Source organism: Enhydra lutris, unplaced genomic scaffold (genome assembly GCF_002288905.1).
Source record: "Enhydra lutris kenyoni isolate GAN:26980312 unplaced genomic scaffold, ASM228890v2 scaffoldscaffold29, whole genome shotgun sequence".
Classification (NCBI taxonomy): Eukaryota; Metazoa; Chordata; class Mammalia; order Carnivora; family Mustelidae; genus Enhydra; species Enhydra lutris.
The window spans coordinates 5,669,178-5,690,820 of record NW_019154113.1 but is presented as its reverse complement, the minus strand read 5'-3'; the positions used below and the strand labels follow the sequence as shown (position 1 = coordinate 5,690,820).

At 34.7% G+C, this 21,643-nt stretch overlaps 1 protein-coding gene across 1 annotated transcript in view; it reads left to right on the top strand.

The window, feature by feature from the left end:
- LOC111152562 (myocyte enhancer factor 2A) overlaps positions 1–21,643 on the top strand; it is a 156,144-nt gene that overhangs the window by 24,642 nt on the left and 109,859 nt on the right. The window contains exon 2 of the mRNA XM_022511039.1: positions 5,885–5,970. The gene's annotated coding sequence lies outside the window, so the exon portion shown is untranslated. The remainder of the gene's footprint in view (positions 1–5,884; positions 5,971–21,643) is intronic.

Here is a 21,643-nt window from a genome sequence, read left to right as displayed (position 1 = left end):
AGTCTTTTGAATATGTGGGTTTAGTTTTTGTCAAGTCTGGAAATTCTTTGGTCCTTATTTCTTCAGATAGTTTTCTGTCTCCCCATCTTTCCAGGACTCCAGTTATCATTTTTAGACTGCCCTTGATATTCTCACAGGTCCTTGATGCTCTTTTCTTTTTTTTTTTTTTTGTTTGTTTTGTTTGCTTTCTGATTTTGTATCTTCAAGTAGGGATCTTTTTCCTTCACTGCTTTAATCTGTTGCTAAGTCTCTCCAGTCGATTATTTGAGATACTGCATTTCTCAAATTTAAAAATCCATTGATTCTTTTATTTTTTGTTTTAAGTTTTTATTTATTTGAAAGAGAGTGAGCATGCACAGGTGCACAAATGGGGGGAGGGGCAGTGGAAGAGGGAGAAGCAGAATCCCTGCTGAGTGGGGAGCCCAATGTGGGGCACAACATGAGGCTTGATCCCAGAACCCTGGGATTATGACTCGAGCCGAAGGCAGATGCTTAACTGACTGAGCCACCCAGGCGCCCCATCAATTCTTTTCAAAATAATTGTCTTTTGTTTTTGTTTTTGTTTTAAATCCTCTAACATATATGTAATATTTTGAAGTTTATGTCTTTATATCATCTCTCTTGGTTCTGGGTCTGTTTCTTCTGTCAGATTTTTCCTCTGGTATGGGTTGTACATTTCTCCATTTTCTTATGTTTGGTAAGTTTTGATTGACTCTTGGACTTTGTTGATTTCCACACATTTCTCTGTTGTCTTGTGTTTGGTAAGTTTTGATTGATTCCTCACACTGTTGTCTGGATTTTGTTGATTTCCTCTGGAGAGGTTTTATTTTTGTTTTGGCAGGGTGTTATATTTCTTATGGGTATGCTTGAACCTTTTGAGGCTTGTTTTTAATCTTTGTTTTGGCAAGTTGAATGTAGCCTTTACTCTAGAACTAGTTTAGCACAGTTACTAAGTGATGATTCTGATTCATTTCTACTGATTTGCCCGGGTTTCAATGAGGTCTTTCTCCTTTTTGGTTGGAACTTGCACATCCCCCAGTTTTATGTAATCTCGGAATTTTTGAGCCTGCTTGGTCATTATTCCTTGCCTGGCTTTGTAGAGTTTCACTTTACTAATACACAGTTTTATATTGAAGAAACTGCATTATCAAGTATTTGATAGCATTTAGCCACATTGTGGCTTTTGAGAGCTTGAATTGTGGTTAGTTTGAATTTAAATATGCTATAAGTATAAAACACACTGAATGTCAGGAACTTATTATAGAAAAAAAGAATGTAAATGCCTATTTTTTATATCAATTATGTCCTGAAATGGTAATATTTTGAACATATTGGGTTAACATGAATTATGTTAAAATTAGTTTTACCTGCTTCATTTTCCTTTAAAATGTGTTCATGTTGTTTCTTTTGGGCAGAATTGCTCTAGAAACCTCTACAGATTTCAGGAATGCTTTCTCTTTAGCTCCATCTTCTCTGCTCCTCTAATCTACAAATCCCCATTACTTCAGCCTCCCTAAATTTCAGTGTGTGTCTCTTTTATTCAGAGTCCATCATATTCTGCTTGGCTTCCCATTCCTGCATTGCCCTCTGGACTCTGGATACGGAGTATGTAGGGGACACTTTCATTTTTTCAGGTATCACAGTGCTCAGCTGCTTGGTGTCCAGTGTTTTAAAATTACAGCTTTATATATCTGATCAGTTTTCTAGTTGAGTTCATTGGGAGAGCATGTCTCCTGCTAAGTTACTACATCATGGTTGGTACCAAAAATCTTTTTAAGGCATGAGTAGTTTGATGCCCAGGTGTGAAAACTGACTCTCCCTTGAATTAAAAACACTGTTGCTGGTAAACCTAAGTTTTGATTACAAAATGAAATTAATATTTGAGCAAATATGCACCATTTATTGTGTTTATAGACTTATTTTTGGTTATTGCCTGTTTAATTTTCCCCTTAATCTGGATTGATTTTAAAAGCTGTTTTCATATACAAACCTCTTTTCTTTCACACTGCATTATACTCAGGGCAGAGGTATCCAGTGAAATTTGGTAAGTTCAAACATAAAGCAGAAATTTTCCTCATGATTAGGTTGAGGTTTTTTTTTTTATCAAGACTTGAGGAGATGCTTAGAATTTTAGGCCCTTAAGACTTGATACTGGGATTGTTAATACCATGTCAGGAGCACTTTGTTTCATTTTGCTTTCTAATTTATTGGCATTCACTGATTAAGCACATAATTAACAAGCTAGTGTAGCAAGAGAAGGTATTAGGGAGCGGATTTTCTTGGGTCATTCAGGTCTTCAGTTATCATCAGCAATTAAGTGTTATCTATTTGCTTTGTAAAATGTAGTTGAGATATTTTAAAAGAAGAGTTTGAATCAGTCATTTCATTTAACCCTCCTTGTTAATATGGAAAATTGGAAGTTGATAGTAACTTGTGTCACAGTATAAACTGTGATATTTGACATTTAACTATTATTGGAATGATAGTGTCTACACTGTTTTTGTTTGTTTCAGAGTACTTCTTTAAAAGACGTATCCATGTGATTTTTGTGATATTGTCGTGTGTAATTTCTAGCTCTGGTAATTATCATATAGAAACTTAAAACTTATTTTAAAAGTTATTGAGAAGTTGTCAGTGTTTATCATTTTTGTTCACAGCAGACACTCACCTATTGTCAGGGTATCTGTCATAAATAGGTATTAATATACTGAAGCTGCTCAAATGTATCAGTCCTCTGAGATGTGCTTTTCTGTCTTTTGAATCCATTGCGTTAGTATGCGTTCAGTTTTTCACATATTTAAATCATTTAACAAAAGCATAACTGGGGGCACCTGAGTGGCCCAGTTGGTTTGCCATCTGCCTTTGGCTCAGGGCATGTTCTCAGAGTCCTGGGATTGAGCTCCACCAGAGTTGGGCTCCCTGCTCAGCAAGGAGTCTGCTTCGTCCTCTCCTTCTTCCTCTCCCCCTGCTCGTGCTCGCTTGCTCTCTCACAAATAAATATATAAAACCTTAAAAAAAAAAGTGAGCTGAACTCTGGTTGTGCGTAACTGTTAAAAGCATGCCCGCGTTAGACAACTTTACTGACTTTGCTATGTGACCTTGGTAGGTACCTTCTTAGTATTTCAGTTTCCTTTTGAGGATAATAGTGAGATTATTGTTGGCTTGCCTTTGTTCCTGTTCCTAACTGCACATAAAGCAGTTAGGATACTGGTTAGCGCATGATAAATACTGCTGTTGCAGTTGCTGTTACTGTCATCATCTCATTAGGTCTTTCTCAAATCTTGATCCCGTATGATAGTACTTACTTCCTTGCTCTCTCTCTCTCTCTCTTTTTTTTTTTTTTAATTAAGGACTTCATGTAACTGCTGTATATTACATATTCCTCATTCATTGTGTGATGTAGGCTTCCCCAACTAGAATGTAAGCTCCGTGAGATCAGTCATAGATGTAGAGATTTATCACTAGCACCTAGAAAGGTGTCTGGAGTATATTGGATACTCAGTAAATATTTTCTGAATGGACTATATTGAATTCTATTCCAAATAGTAACTAGATATTGGGGATATAAAAGTGCACGAAGTTCTTTCTCTAAAAAAAAAAAACAAAAACAAAAACATAAAGTATAGAAGAGGCTCATACTTAAACAAAACTAAGTATGATTTTACCCCCCCCCCCCCACCTCCCAGAAGTGATTGTGATGGTAAGAGTATTCCTGAGGTTGCTGTCACAGAAGGTGCCGTTAAACTGGGGAAGATTGTTTAAGAGATGGGGGAACACTGTTTCTAGCATAGGTGAACATTTGAGCAGAATTACAGAGCTTGATGTCCAGATTACCAACAATGTAGGCTGATTAGAAATGGAGGGACTGGGTGACTCAGTTGGGATTTTGGCTCAGGTCATATCTCAGGGTTATGCAGTTGGCCCAGGTTTGGGTCTACGCTTGGTGTGGAGCCTGCTTAGGAGTCTCTGTCTCCCTTTCCCTTTGCTAAATCTCCCCTCCCCAACCCGCTTGCTTATATGAATGCAAGCCACTCCCTCTCAAAAAAAAAAAAAAAAATAGGTAGAGGGGGCTAGCTAGGAGGTTGGTGGGGATCACGGGATCAGATTTGGGAGGAATAGCAATTGGAGATGCAGGTTGTCTAGCCCTTGCCTGGACAGAAGCAATGAGATTTGGAGATTTAATATATGAAATTTAATGATAACTGGATATAGCACTAACATTTTAGTTTTGGTTTTATTTTGAAGGTTAGAGTATGTTTCATTATAGATTATTATAAAAGAATTTGATTTTTAAAATACTTCCTTTTAGAAATTGAGAACTACGTACAAAACACAAGTTTCCAATAACAATTCATTTATAGAACTGAAAATGAATTTTTGATGTAAGAAAATATAACAGGACATTTGTATTTATTTATTTATTTTTAAGATTTTGTTTATTTGTCAGAGAAAGAGTGAGAGAGAGAGAGAGAGACCACAAGAGTGTGATAAGCTGGAGAAGTAGCAGGCATAGGGAAAAGTAGGCGGGCTCCCTGCTGAGCAAGGAGCTGGATATGGGACTCAATCCTAGGATCCTGGAATCATGATCTGAGCCCAACGCAGATGCTTAAACCGACTGAGCCAATCAGGTGCCGCTCAGATTTGTGTTTAATTGGTTATTTACTATGGGTCAAATTGCTAAACTTTAATTTGAGAACCCATAAAAAAACAGCTCCACTTTGAATTACTTGATTTTAGAAGTTGGTGATGAAACTGTTTTTAAGGAGCTCTTTTTCTTTTCTTCATTTCAGTGTAATTAGATTAAAAGCTGAAATTGGCTTTTTAAAGCAAGCTCTTTTTAACCTTGCAAAAAAAGCTTATTTGTGTGTGTATATGTCTTAAAAGTTCAGGCTTTTAATACTTAATTCATTAATACAAAAAGAATATTTGGCAATTTGTATTTTTTCCCCTCTAGGGAAGGTGTTGATTTGAAATGGAAATAAAATTATAGTATCACAGTAATTAATATTGCTGAATCAGATTCTAAAGACCAGTATTTCCATGGAGAAATTCTATTTTTATTTGATGTAGCAGATTTTCTTGGGAGCTGGTAGAATTATCCAGTCATGCAATTCTAAATTATTGGATTAACAACATCATAATTGGTCCTGGCCAGTCTGGGTGAGGAAGGTGGGGACTGAGGGGAGGGGCTTTTACCATCTTTCCTTTATACTTAAATGCCTTACTGTTATTCAAAGCAAACTGGATTATTCTTTATGTACTGATCCTTGGTTAGTATTCACCAGTGTTCTTTTTTTAAATATGAATTATCGACATCAGTTTTATGTTCATTTTGGCAATCTTATGTTCATTATTTTCATTTCATTATTACCTTTTCAAAGACAGTGAGAGCTCCAAGCGTACATGTATTTGAATACAAACATATTTTACGGCAATGCAGATCACTGACCCTCTGACAATTTTCTTTTATAAATGAGAACATAATACAGTGAATACTTCCAATTATTTTAGCAAAGCACACATTCAGTAGGCTGTGTGTACAAGGTAAATATAAAGCGTATCATGTGATGTAGAGTGTAGGAAAATGGGACCTAGGAAACCCAATTTGTGAATCTAGGGAGTTATAGAATATTACTGAACATCTAAGTAATACTTACTGAAAAAATAGGTTAGTGACATTAGAAATTCTCCGTTGGCTAACATTATGTTTTTATTAGGCAAATACCACAAATGACTTAAAAATTTATTTTCCTATTTTTCAGCAAGTATTTGTGGAGCTATCTGCCGGGCATAGTGTTGAGAGTTGGAATTTATAATGACAAAACATATTTAATTCAATTTTGGAGTTAATAACACTTACCCATCTCATTTTTTTTTTCTTTAGGAATTGCATTTTGTGAAAAAGGAGCAAAGAAGAATTTTCTGCGAGGATCATATGAAGTGCACTTTCTTGCTGATATATCATTTCTAGTAAGATATTTTTCATTATGTTATGAAGTAAATAAACACAATGGAAATTATTTCCTTTCTTAAAATCAGACGGTCTTGTGAGCTTGAATAGTAGTCTTTTTGGAGTTCATTTTGTGGCTTAATGTAGATAATTAAGGGAATTTATGATGTCCATTTGAAGTGCATTCTGTTGTACACTGACAGTTTCTCATATATTTTATCCGATACCACTAAGATAATCCTAACTTTTTCATCATTCTCACTTCATCTTCCATATCATTTAAAAAAAAAGATTTAAAAAAAGAAAAAAAAACCTGAAGTCTATATTTTCTGTAACAATAAGTAGAAGAAAGTGTGGATTTGAGGACATGAGTTAGATATAAGCTGAGAAAGATGTTCAAATGAAAGATGAAGTGTACAAATATTTCTTGAAATATATCAGGAAGGGTCAAAGAAAAAAGTTAAGCAGAGTTAAGGGATATTTTAAAAATGTAGACTTAACATTTGTAACTTGAATTTGCCTCCTTAAATCATAGGTGCATATTTGCAAAGCTTCTGAGTAGGGTGTTTGACTTAAAAACTTACAGTGGTCTAGGCTCATGGTTCCAGATTGTAAGATGTGTAGTGCTCTTCAAAGGTTTTCATGGGGGCGCCCGAGTGGCTCAGTGGGTTAAAGCCTCTGCCTTTGGCTCAGATCATGATCTCAGGGTCCTGCGATCGAGCCCCACATGGGGCTCACTGCTCAGCAGGGAGCCTGCTTCCCCCCTCTCTCTGCCTGCCTCTCTGCCTACTTGTGATCTCTCTCTGTCAAAAAAAAAAGTTTTCGTGACTGAAACTTTATCTGAATTCCTCCTTATTCAAAATGGAAAAGAAGTTAATTACATTAATACCAGAACATTTGAAATAATAAAATTTTGAAAAATGTTAGTAGGGGATAGTTTTTGATGTGTTTTAACATTAACATTTTAAATAAATATTAGACCCCATTGATTGTGCCTGATGATTATCTCAGTAAGAAAAGGGAGTGGTACTTGACATTTATTTTTTGTACTTGTTTTAAGAACAGTTTTATTTAACATAAAGTGTAAAATTTTTTGGGTATTAAGTGGTATTAAAAACTTACGACTTATAAAATGAATTCTTTGTTAAAGTACTTTATTGTGATACCAGTTTCTTTTTAAAAATTTTTTATTTTTAAATTTTTATTTCATTTTTTTGATAGAGGGAGAGGGATGGGGAGAGGTAGGGAGGGAGGGAGGGGTAGGGGGAAGGCCAGAGGTAGAGGGAGAGAGAGAATCTTAAGTAGGTTCCATGCCCAGTGCAGAGCCCAATGTGGGGCACTATCTCACAACCCTGAGATCTTGATCTGAGCTGAATAAGAGTCGGACGCTTAACAGACTGAGCCAGTCAGGCACCCCATGATACCAGTTTCTTATGTTTATATATTTTTCTTTTAAAACTTTGACAGAGGAAGTGTCCGTTTTATGATATCTTTCAGCTTGGGGAAGTAGGAGAAAAGGCATAATTTTTTCAAAGTATCCTTCAGGCCAGAACTTGTATACACACAGGCAGGATGGGAAAAATAGAGTCTAATTCCCATTTTTATTTTTTATTTTTTTATTTTTTAAATATTTTATTTATTTGACAGGCAGAGATCACAAGTAGGCAGAGAGGCAGGCAGAGAGAGAGAGGGGGAAGCAGGCTCCCCGCTGACCAGAAAGCCTTATGTGGGGCTCTATCCCAAGACCCCATCATGACCTGGGCCAAAGGCAGAGGTTTTAACCCACTGTGCCACCCAGGTGCCCCTCTAATTCCCATTTTTAAATATAAACCTTGATTAGTGTTGTGTAAATCTTTGAATATTTGTTTTTTCTTTTTATCTTATTTACATTTCTTTTGTCCACTAACTGTTTGAAACTAAGTGATTTGAGTTCTAAAAGCACTATAGGAATTTTAGCCATCTTGATGCCCATAGTTCAGAACTCTGTACCTTCTGTGAACCTCAGGGATGGCTGTGGGCACAACTTCAGCTGTTACATTTTGGGACCTGTTTAAACTTAATTAAATTAATGAAATCCTTTATGATGCTTCTTCCACTAGGCTCTACATGTATGGATGTATACAGAGTCTTATTCTTCATGGCAGGCTTCTATGGCTCTGAGAGTTGTACTTGAGTTAATAAGTACTTGCTTAGGAGTTACTCTGAGTACTTAGAGTAATGCTTTCCTTTTGAATAGATTCATGTGCTGACTAAAGAGCTTCAGATTAGTTTTCCCTATAATTCTGTCCTAATTTAGGGTAGGGTAGAAATTGGGGAGGCTGGTACAGAGATTGGGCAAATTTTTTTTCTACCTTTTTTCCTCTCCCTTGTGTCTTGGAACTGCATTGGGCTCTTATGTTTTAGGTCTGTGATCCACTTTTGAGTTAATTCTTGTTATGGTATGAGGTAAGGGATAAGATTTATTTCTTTGCATATAAAAATCAAATTTTTCCAGAAGCAATTTTGAAAAGATTATATTTTTTCCTGTTGAATTACCTTGGTAACTTTGTTGAAAGCCAACTGACCATTTTATGTGGGTCTTTTTTTTTTTTAGGACTTTTTCATTTTATTGATCTGTATATCTATTTATGGCAATATTGTACTGTTTTGATTACTGTAGCTTTGTAGTAAGTCTTAAAATCAGGTATTGTACATCCTCTACCCTTGTTTTTCTATTTCCCAAAGTTGTTTTTGTACTCTGCATCCTTTCTTTCCGTGTATTTTAGAATCAGCTTGTCAGTTTTTACAAAGAGGTCAATGAGATTTCAGTTGTGAATGTTTTTATCCTAGAGGCTACACTGGGGAGAATTGACCTGCTAAGAATGTTGAATCTTCTTGGTACCTCTCTCTGTTTAAGTTGTCTTTAGTTTTTCTTAGAGTTCTGTTTTCAATGTAAACATATTACACCTATTTTGTTATGTTGATCTCTCTTTTAAATTTTTATGTTATGTTAAGTGGTAATGTAAAGAAAATCAGTTTTCAGTTGTTTGTATGTGGACTTATAATTGATTTTTTATTAGACTTTGTAATTTGTGATTCTGCCAAGCTCATTATTATAGTAACATTTTTTAAAAAGATTTATTTTTTAGAGAGAGAGTGAGACAAAAAAAGGGCATGAGTGGGAGGGGCAGGGGGAAAGGGGGAGAGACACGGGGCTCCATCTCATCCTGAGATCACGACCTGAGCCAAAACCAAGAATTGGATGCTTAACCAACTGCACTATCCAGGCTCCCTGTTCTAGTGGTATTTTTTTATAGTCCTTCAGATGTTCTGTGTAGACTATCGTTTTGTCTGTGAATAAAGACTCCCTTAAATTTTTTATCCTTTTATTTTTTTGCTTGCTTTATTGCACTGCCTAGTAGTCCTAGTGCAATGTGGAAGTGGTAAGCTGACATTCTTGCCTTACTCCTGATGTTCAGTCAAGTACATTCAGTTTTTCACCACTAAGTATGATGTTAACTACAGATTTTTAACAGATACCTTTGTGAGATTAAGTTCTCTTTTATTCATAGCTTGTTGAGAATTTTTTTCTTGTCGTAAAGGAGTATTGAATTTTTATCAGTTTTTCCACACTATTGAGATGATCATGGTTTTTTTTTTTTTTTTTTTTTTTTTTTTTTTTTTTTTTTATTTTTTTTTTTTTTGTTTTTTTTTTTTTTTTTTTTTTTGGAATATCAAACTAAGAAGTCTTGCATTTCTGAGATAATCTCCACTTGGTCTTGACTTGTTACTGTTTATATATTGCTGGATTAATCTGCTAAACTTTAGTTAACTTTTTTTCATCTGTGCTCATAGTAGATACTGGTTTGGAGTATTTTCTTTTTTGTAATGTTTTGTCTGTGTCTTGTATTTGGATAAGAGTGAGTTGAAAAGATGTCCTCTTCTGGAAAAGTTGCCATGAATTTGGTATTATTGCTTCTTTAATTGTTTGGTAGAATTCAGTAACGAAGACCTCTGGTTTTGGAGTTTCTTTGTGGGAAGGTTTTACTTATTTATTTATTTTTAAAGATTTTATTTATTTGACATAGAGAGGGAGAAAGAATGAGTGGGGGGGAGTGGCAGGTAGAGGGGAAAGCAGGCTTCCGTCTGAGCAATGCGCCTGATATGGGACTTGATCCCAGAACCCTGGGATCATTACCTGAGCCAAAGGATTGAGCCACCCAGGCATCCCTTTTAGAAGGTTTTAAACTATGAACTCAATTTCTTTGATTTGGGCTATTCAGATTATAGTAATTCTTGAACAAGCTTCAGTTGTTTGTGTCTTTCAAGTGAATTTGTCCATTTCAGGTGAATTGCCTTATTTATTAGCATAAGGTTGCATATTGTAATTCCTTATTACTCTTTTTAATGTTTGAAGGATTTATAGTGATATCCACTCCTTTGTTCTGGTATTAGAGATTGTCCTTCTTTTTCTAAAGGAGCAGTTATTAGCTAAAATTTTCCTTTTTCTGCATTTTACAAAGTTTGTTTTGTGTTCATTTACATAGAGTTCAAAGAATTCTTAAATTCCTTTGTGATTTTTTTGGATCTACTTAATTGTCAAATATTTGGTTAATTTTTTAGATATGTTTCTCTCTTAAGATTTTATGTATTTGACAGAGAGAGTGAGAGTGTACACAGGCAGGGGGAGAGGGAGAAGTAGGCTTTCCACAGAGCAGAGAGCCTGTCCTGGGGCTTGATCCCAGGATTCTGGGATCTTGACTTGAGCCAAAGGCAGATAGATGCTTGACCAACTGAACCACCCAGGCGCCATTTCTTTGTTTTTAATTTAATTATGTTGTGGTCCAAGAACATATTTTAAGTATTATAAAGTACAGAATGTTTTCTGTGTTAGTGAATGTTTTGTGTGTATTTAAGAAGAATGTGTATTGTGCTCTTGCAGAGTAGAACTTTCTAAAAATGTTAATTGGGTCAAATTGGTTGATAGTTTTTTTCAAAATTTATCCCTCTGATTTTCTTTCAGTAATTGCTGAGAGAGGAGTAAGAAATCTTCAGCTTTAATTGTGGACTTGTCTGTTTTTCCTTTCACTTCTTGGTTCATGTATTTTGAAGCTCTAATATTAGTTGCATGCATATTTAATTTTTTTCTATATTCTTGATGAATTCTGTATCTTGATGTTCTTTGTCTTTGGTAATATGTTGTGAAATCTTTTCTGAAATAACTTGCGTAGTTTCTGATACAAAGACTGCTGTTTTTCTTATTCTGCCACCCCTAATTTTTCTATTTTGTTGACTGGTCTAAGACTTTTTCAATGATTGTGCTTTAGTCATTTGATTATGATGTGCCTTAGTATGGTTTTCTTTGAGAAAATCCTTCTTAGGTTTTTTTGAGTTTTTGTCCCCCCCCAGTTTGGAAAAATATTGGCACTGTTTCTTCAAATATCACATCTCAGGGTTGGGTTTTTTGTTTGTTTTTTTGAAGTGGAGGAGAGAATTTCATACATTTGATATTGTCTCAGCACTTGTACTTTGTATTTTTTTCTCTTTTTTTCTTTTTGGATCATTGATATTGCCATGTTTCTAGGTTCGCTGATCTTTTTTTTTTTCTGCAATATGTTATCTGTTCTTAATCTCATTCAGTGTGTTTATTTCTGATAATTATTTTTTATCTGTAGAAGTTTTATTTCTTCCATTTCTCTTCTCATCATGTTACTGTTTTCCTTTACCTGTTTTAACATTTAAAGCTTATTTATAATCATTGTTTTAATGCCCTCGTCTGTTAATTCCTTTAACTTTATCATTCCTGGGTTTCTTTATACTGACTGACTTTTCTTCTCCATATGGGGCCCATTTCCTGTTTCTTTTCATTCTCTATAATTTTTGTTTGGATGCTGGACATTGTGGTGTTGAGATTGTTGAGCAAAGAAATTTTTTGCATTATTTTACATAGAGGAGAGCTTTGTTTTTGTATTCATGTAAGTTACTTGGCATCAGCTGAATCCCTCTGAGGTGTTTTTGTTTGTTTTTAAAGCTTTGTTGGTATTGGTCCAGAACATTCTATATAGGGTTAATTTAGTTGCCTATTAAGGTTATATCTTTCTCAGTGTTACAATCTATGCCCATTTGAGGCTTATTCTCGATGTTACTCTTAACCAATATTATAAAATTTTCATTAGTTCATCTGTTTTCGTTTTGTGTTTTGAAGGAAATTTTTTGGCTCAGGAATAACTTTGGTATTCTTGCAAGAAAAGATCAAAGCAGAAGGATTTTCTTTACTCATAACTTATAAATCTGTAATAATTACTTTCATGAAATAATGCCACAAGGATAAACAAAAGAAATAAAGAGCCTGGAAGAGGGCCAGTGTATATGTACATGGATGTATGCTTTTTGACAACACTGGCACTGTAGAGTAGTAGGAAAAGAACTATTTAACAGATGATACTAGAACAACTGGTGATCCATACAGAAAAAAATTACTCATCTTCCATACCACTGGCAAAAATCAAGTTAAGATTGATTTGTACATCTCAGTGTGAAAGACTAAACTTTAAAAGTTTAGAGGTTAGTATAGGGAGAATATGTTCTTTTTTTTTTTTTTTTAAGATTTTATTTATTTATTTGACAGAGATCACAAGTAGGCAGAGGCAGGCAGAGAGAGAGGGAGAAGCAGGCTCCCCGTTGAGCAGAGAGCACGATGCGGGGCTCACTCCCAGGACCCTGGGATCATGTCCTGAGCTGAAGACAGAGGCTCTAACCCACTGCGCCACCCAGGTGCCCCAGGCAAAGATTTCTTTAAAAGAAGTAAAAATTACTAATATAAATAAAACAATTGATACATTTTATTACCTTACAATTAAGAAATTTTATTCTTGCCAAATTACCAATAGGAGAATATTGAGGCAAACCAGAGTGGAAGAGCATATTTGCAATACATGTAACAGACAAAAAGCATGTATCAGAATATTCAAAGCACTTTTACAAATCAGTATGACAGAGACAATAGAAAAATGACAAGAGTCATGAAAAGACAGTTCATAAAAGAAATCCAGATATGCAAGAAACATGGGAAAAATGTGTTTAACCTCATTAGTAATATGAGAAATATAAATTAAAACTGAAGGGGCTTCATCATAAACCACCGGAGTGGCTAAAATTAAAAAAGAGACAGTACAGGTGTTGGAGAGGATGTTAAGTTATGGAAACTCATTAAACACTGCTGGTGGGAATGTATATTATTACAACCAGTTTAGGAAACACTTTAATATTTGCATACCCTCTGACCCAGTAATTTCTTTCTAGGGGTATATCCCTGAGAGTAATGTGTGAGCATGTACACTAAGAGATGTGTTAATAACCTGGAGGCAGGGGTATTTATAATAGCTTCAAACTCATTACATTGTTCATCAGCAGTTGACTGAATAAATAAAATTGTGATCTATTCATATAACACAATACTTTTAAAAAATAAAAGTGAATGAAGTACAGCTACATGCTGCACAGGTGAAATTTGCAGATACATTTCTCAAAAGAAGCCAGGAACAAAGAATTCATAATTTGTGATTCCATTTTTGTAAAATAAAATCAAAACACACAAAAATATAGCAAGTAAATATGTATATTTATGTTTCTGAACAATTATATGTTAACACCAAAAATGCCAATTCCTAATTCCATTGCATGCCTGTCCACATTTCTAAACTCCTTTCCACATTCATTAAGAAATTTTCTGATTCTGAGTATAGTGGTATACTTTATAAATCATATTCATCTTTATAAATAAAGATAAAACAACATTTATGTACAGGTTTGATTCAGGTGATAGAAGATTTAAAGTTTTTAATAATAGCTAGTATTTGAAAAATAGCATAGAGAATTGGTATGGTTTCTAGTAATGATAATTCATCTCTATACAAGATATAATTATTGGCAAAGCAGTTTTTCCAGAAATCATTATGACAGCCCAAAAAGTATTTGGAATATCTGCATTTTACAAATGAAGGGAATGTTAATATGGAGAGTAAGTTGGTGGTGATTGAAAGACTAGAACCTCATTTTCATTCCCTCACCTTGCCTTAACTGTGTCCTTTATTTCTCTTGCGTGTCCTGTTTGAAGAGAGGACATTGCTCTTATGTGGGTGTAATTAATCTGGGAATGACTGGTTATGTGTGGATGGGCTTTAATCTTAATAAGGGCAGTTTACAAAGTCTCCTTTCTAATAGTCCTTTCTAATAGTGATTTTAATAATATTGTGCCTAATTGTAAGGAGTTGAGGATGCCTTCTGGTATTCTCATAATTTTCTGTAAGAGTTTGAGCTATATTCTTGCTCCACGTTGTAGAATTGAGTGAGGTAGTAAGTGAGTCACTGAAAATCATATGACAATTCATTGGTATATCTAGAAGTAAAACAAATTTTATAGACTGGTCATTCTGATAAAATTTTTTGAAGTTACAGTATCTTTTTTAGTTAGTATTTAGATTATTTATCTTGATTAATAATTTTATATCATTTTAAAATAATAGTATTTCTTGCCTTAAGGAAGCACAGCCTCACAATTTAGAAAATCTTTAATGCCCTGTACAATGAAATGAAGAGAGTGATACTAATTAAAAAAATTACTTCCAGTTTCCATCACTTAATTTCTGTAGCGAATTTAAGATGCTTAAGTGACCAGTATTTGTAATTAATACACAATTTTTAGCACTTCATTACATGTTGTGTAAAACAAGGTCTGTATTTCTCTAATAGGAATAGAGCCTACTGGGAATAGACTCTTAACATTTTATTCCTAAGCTTCTCAAATTTTTTTAGCATTTTTCTTTAAAATGTCTCTCATCCAAAAGCATAGGGTCAAAGCATATAAAAATATATAACCTGTTATTAATCAAATAAATCCAAATTAAGATAGATGCTATATTTAAATCACTCTTAAGATTTTTACATGACTTCTCTCCTCCCCCAACCTATTTATTATTTATTCTGTTGATGATTTTTTCTAAAACATTCTAAATAAACACATAGTAAGAAGTGATACTGTGGTATTATGATTTCAGGTAGGGGCACCAATATCCTATATTTTAGTTGTCTTAACTTTCTAACAAGTAGTGACACAGCCAGGTCACAGCTAGTTTTTACAAAGCTAGTAAAAGGCTCATCTCCCAATTTTTGGTGGATGCTGCCTTCTGTGAGCATTCAGTGCTTAGAAAGTGGAGAACAAGCTGGATTTCAGTCCCCATTTGCTCTCTGTTGGCTACTCATGTGCAAGGTACAACCTCTGCATTGTTCATAGTGGCCTTGAGTCATAATGATTTCTTGCCTTTCTTTTGATAGGTTTATAGCATTAGAATTTGCAGGTCAGAATATGTCCTAGTACCCACAGAGTTCTTCAAACAGTTTCTTTTCTAGTTGGTCAGGGATTATTTTCTCAATGTGGTCTGTGCTTTTGTTGATCTTATTTCTTCAATGAGATGTAGTGTTTTGAATTTTACCTAAAATTTATAACAATATAAATCAGAACTTTATAAAATTAGGTGTTAATGTTTGTAGGTCACATTCTGCCTTTATGAAAGTTACATACTAGGGATGCCTGGGTGGCTCAGTCGGTTAAGTCACTGCCTTCGGCTCAGGTCATGATCCCGGGGTCCTGGGATCGAGTCCCGCATCGGGCTCCTTGCTCGGCAGGGTTCCTGCTTCTCTCTCTGCCTCTGCCTACCACTCTGCCTGCTTGCGCTCTCTCTCTCTCTCTATCTCTGACAGGTAAATAAATAAAATCTTTAAAAAAAAAAAGTTACATACTACGACATAGCTGCATTTTCAAGTGATGACCATGAATGTATTAGCTCTATATTTGAACTAAAGTTTGTTTTCCTTGTTGAATCATTTCTTTAAATAGTGACTAATGGCCGTTACTGTGTTCATACAACATATCATTGTATTTTTAAAATGTGTAATTAGATACAACATGTACAATTCTGGCTGAAATGGAATGCTTTAGTCATTTTCCATAAAACAGTAGTTTAATGATAGTCTTAAATTAATTTAGAATTTGAATTTTTGCCTGGATTTAATTGTTTGTAAGCCGTATAAAAACATCCTATTTTAAAGGGAACGAAGGAGAATGTTCTTCCAGTAAAAGTAACTGAAAGAGATAATTCCATAAAGTCAAAAACCTCTGGTTGTATTAAAAATTAACAGTAAGGTGGTTTCCCCCAAGGTTGTCTGACAAACTTATTGTACAGTATGAGTGATTTTTTGTTTGTATATTTTGTAAGGGAATATATATAGGGCATTGTGTGTGTGTGTGTGTGTGTGTGTGTGTGTGTGTATGTGTGTGTAATATAGTTGCATTGGTCAATACTGACATTGGGATTAAAATTATTTGACAGTGCTTGATTCTGATTTTTCAAAAAGCTCTTTTAGCAAAGTGGGTAGCCAATAGCGTTTCTTGCTTGCTTAGGTCAGTTTTTTTTTTCCTGTTTTACATAGATCATAATTCAAGGATCCATGGTATTTATACTTAAATACAGTTAACTTTTCTAGTTACTTTTTTATATCATTGAAAGTTCTTTTTTTTTTTTTAAGATTTTTATTTATTTGACAGAGACACATTGAGAGAGGGAACACAAGCAGGGGGATTGGGAGAGGGAGGAGCAGGCTTCCCACTGAGCAGGGAGCCCGATGTGGAGCTTGATCCCAGGACGCTGGGATCATGACCTGAGCTGAAGGCAGATACTTAATGCCTGAGCCACCCAGGTGCCCCTATCATTGAAAGTTCTTGAAATCAAGAATGATGCAGAATGTTAGCAGTGAAATCTGTAAATGAAATTAAACAGTTCTATTAATAATAGCATCAAAAGAATAAAGTACTTAGGAGTAAATTTAAAAGAAGTGCAACACATGTACACCAAAAACACAAAATATCATTGAAAGAAATTGAAGAAGACCTAAATAAATGCAAAGACAGATTACTCTGTTTATGGATTAGAAGACTTAATATTATTAAGATTGCAGTACTCCCCAGATTCAATTACATAGAATTACCATATGACCCATCAGTTCTGCTCCGAGCTGTATATTCAAGAGAATTGAAACATGTACACACACACACACACACGTTCAAAGCATTATTCATAAGAGTGGAAACAACTCAAATTTCCATCTGCTGTTGAATGGGTAAACGAAATGTGGTATTTCCATAAAATACAATATTTTTCAGCCAAAAAAGGAACAAGGTACTGATAATACTTAACACAGATGACCTTTGAAAACATTGTGCTGAGTGAAAGAAGACAAAAAAGGCTTCATATTGTATGATTCCATTCGTTTGAAATATCTCAAATAGGCAAATCATAGAGACAGAAAGTAAATGCTCGGAGTTGTGGAGAGGAGGAATGAGGAATGATAGTTAATTGGCATTGAATTTCTTTTGGGGATGACAAAGATATCCTAGAATTAAGATAGTGGGGATGGTTGTACAACTTTGTGAATATACTAAGACAAATAAACTCTGAATTGTATACTTTAAAAGGTGAATTTTATGACATGTGAATTATACCTCAATTTTAAAAAATCACATAGAAATGAAAAGAGTGGCCTACTTCTGATCGAATTTATTATCAAACCAGGATGTTTTTGAGAGTGAGGGGTATCACTTAATAATTATAATTAAATTATATAAGTTATAATTAAGTAACCTGCAAGATACACATAAAGCCAGCTGTCCCAGTTAAACCAGTACGTATGTTTTCCCCGCTTTTTGGTTTGTGTAAACTTTTTCCCCATCATTGATGAAATAAGAAGAATATAAAATTCTTCTAATATCCTTCTTTATCAAATGTGGGGAAAAAGAAAAAGATTAAGAAAGCCATGTAATTCAAAGAAATGGGAGAGAAGGTATTTCTTAATGAAAATGAGTATTTATGTGTGTGTTAAATGCAGTGTATAAATCTAATAGTTTACTCCTTTATGTGATTTTGTCACTTTACTCTCCATACATAGCCAATCAGTGTTTGAATGAATAAGGAGTTTTGTGTTGTAATAAAATAAAACATCTTCTCTGAACTAGAGATGTGTATCATAATAATCTGTGGAGCTTTTAAAAATTACTCTTGCTTGGGCATTAATCTCAATTATGATTTGATAGTTTTATTGTGGGGTTAGGGTAAGTTCATGCATGCAAAATATGTTTTAGCTCTCCAGTTGAATCTAGTATTCATTAAATTGAGAACTGGTACATTAAATCAATGAGTTTTATTACTCCATTATTAAAATCTATAGTTATTATTGTTTTGTGCACAAATAGTAAGCAGAGGTAGCAACTGAGAGAATCTCATTCTAACTACACTCACCTACTGTCCCCTTTCTTCCTGGACCAGACCTGTGTGTTGGTAATGCAGAAATTGTGATTCTTTAATTCTCCCAAGCATTGAGATGCTTGGATATCTTATTATTTATTATTATTTTTATATTATTATTATTATTATCCTCTTATTTGTTTATTTAGGTCACCTTGAGGTGGGAGGAGTAGTGGGAAGTAGACAGAAGCTGCAGTTCCTTTGCAAATGTTGAAAATCTATCTTTGGTAGGAGGGGAAGGGTATTACCATCCCTGTACAGAACAGGAGGGGTTGAGAGAGAGAGGCCTTTTAGAAGGTCAGAACTCTCTAAGTTAGCTGAGAACTGCTCATGACCTTTGTATTTTGACAGCCCATTGTAATGGCAAGTAAATTGGTCTCTGTTGTTGGAACTGGGAAGGACACAGTGCAACCTGTGGTTCTTTCACATCTCTAGTTTCTCTCGTGCAGCCATGCACAGTTCAGAAATTTCCCCTAACGCTGCTACTGAAAAGTAGCGTAGACTCATGACATTGGAGTTGCATGGTTCCTCAAAGATTTGTAATTCACCTTATTTAATGAGGGATTATGACCATCTAAATGTGTCCCTATGACATTTTTGACTGAGAGCCTTTCTTTAGGCTGCCTAAATAGTAACCGTGGTGATGCTGTATTGTTGTACCATACATGACATTAGAGCCAGAATTTCAACTCTCTCTCCTCCTTTGACTTCGCAAGAGTACTTAACATTTTGGCACCTAGTTGCTTCATCTAGGAAAAAGAGCAAATGATAGCTGCCCCACAGAATTATTGTGGCTACTGAATGAATACAGCATACGTTAATGTCTAACATAGCTATGCATACTTGTAGATATTAGGGAAGTGGGTAAGTGACCTTTCCTTCTGCAATTCAGTGCACAGCTGACCTCAGAAGATGAGAGTTTTCATAGCCTGGGGCCTGAAATTTTTCTATATGTCGATTTATTGCATTCATTCATTAACTGTGCATCTCCTTATTGAGCATCTGTTTTGGGCTAGCACTTTGGTAGCTGCTGGAGTTATAGGGCAAATACAACATACTTGGTTTTCTCCCTCACTGAGCTTACAATTTGGTTGGAGAAAAGAGATTAAATATTGCATAAGTAGTTAATTGCAGTTGTGGTAAATGTCATAAAAGAGAAGTATAATGTTCTTTGAAAGCGTATTAGAAGGAGCCCTAATGCAGTTTGGATAAAGTTAGGGAACATTTTGGACAAAATAATGCTAATACTGAGACGTGATGGATCTGTGGAACTCGTAGTGAGGGGAAGTACTTGCGATGAGACCTTGCAAGAGAGAGTGAACCGGTGGGTGGTATGTGTGAAGTCCCTGCAGCAGAGAGGATTTAGCAACTGTGTTAAGTACAGAAAAGCCCATGCCCAGAAGCTTACTGGGTAACCGGAAGAGTGGCAAAGAGTGAGGATGGTGGGTAGAGGTGGGGGCAAGATTAGACAGGGTTCTCATAGGCCATGTTAATAGGGTTTGGACTTAACGTGGCAACTGACATTTGCATTTTAAAATCACTCTAGTGAAAATGGGGACATTGGATTGGACAGGAGTAAGAATGTCTGCTGAGACCAGTTAGCAGGCTGTTACAAAGCCTAGGCTAGAGGTGGCAGTAGCTGTTTCTGGAAGTAGAGTACTGTGCTATGACTGGAAATGGGAGGTGGGGAAAGATCTTATAATGGCTTTGATCTTGTAGGCCATTTAGTCTGTGGAGATTTTATAAATGGGAATGAGTTCAAGACTTTCACCTTGCCAGTACTTGTTAGTGCCTGTTAAAACTCAGTGAAAGACAAGCTTAGTATTAACAGTCTAGCTCCTTCTTTAGGATCTGGCTTTGGAATACGTACTCTTTTTTTTCTTTTTCTCAGTAAGCCCTTTGCAGAAGGACTTAACACATTCTAAAAACAAAAACAAAAGCAACCAAAAATCACCTATCCGCTACCTTTATTTTTGTGCTATCAGTTGATGTGGAATGTCTTGGGTACTGAATGCTTATAAAGTGATGCTATATTCAGGTTTCTTTTGGTCAGTGGATACACTATTGAGAGCTGTGGCTATAGGGTTTCTTACTACAGTGATGAAAAAAAATTGTCTCACTATGCCAGTAGAACCTTTCTGAAACACAACTAAAGTTTGATTAGTTTGGTTGGGTGTGAGAATTTTGAAGCAGTCTTAAAAGGTTCTTTTGAATTTAAGAACCAGTGAGTAGCTAAATCATCAAGCTTACTGTTCCACTATTTCCTGCTTCATCTTTGTTATAGTCGTTTGTTAATTTGCCTTTTATTTTGCATATGATTATGATCTGTGTATATTACAAGAATTGACTGCTCCTTTTTGAATGCTGGGTTCTATCATCCAACACTGCTATTGTTTAGCAATTATTTTTTTTAGTTTGTGAACTTTATTGAGGAATCATTGAGAAATACAATTGCATTTATTTAAAGTCTATAATGTAATAACTTGATATACATATACATTATAGAATAATTACAAAAATTAAGACAAATAACACAGCATCACCTCAAATAATTAACACAGTTAACTCCTGATTATGTGTGTGTGTGTGTATTGTGAGAATGCTTAAGATTTGTCTCAGTGACTTTTTTTTGTTTGTTTAGCAATTTTTAATTGAGGGCTTAGTTCACACATCATCACTTGTAAAGACTATGGTGTACAGGCTACCTGTAGGATATCAGAGATAGCTTTCATTAGAACTACATAGGAAACTTTCATTTTTAAGTTTATATATATATTTTGTCTATATTTATTTACAGACCTTTTCTGTATTATCTGATATTTTGACTTAGAAGATTTTGGTCTTACAAACATTTTTCTTTTTTAATGTCTAGAATAAAAATTATAAAGTGATAAGAAAAGAATATTTATGATCTGTTATGAAAATGACCTACCTGAAACATTAAAAAATGATTTGTAATTTGTTCTTTGGGAACAGATTATAATGAACTCTTAAACTGTTTATGTGTATGTAGGATGCTTTCTTTGCAATTACCAGAGAGGCTAACCAAAACAGAATTTACCATCTTGTCTAATAAGAAATTCAAAGTTAGGTTGGTTCCATGGTTACTTATCTTGGGTCCCTTTTCTGCCTTTTCTCTGTCATTTTTGTGTTTTACTATTTCATTCTAAATTTATTTATTTAGTTGTCCTTCCCAGTAGCCTAGTCCGTTAGCAATATGTGATTGACCTACACTGTGGGTTGAAAAAGGCAATTATTAGTCATAGACTTCTTTGCTCTGGATTTTTCCTAGCTTATTTTGCTTCATCTTTTATTTTCCTTGTTGAAACTAAAGAAATATGAAGAGTCTCATAAGTAT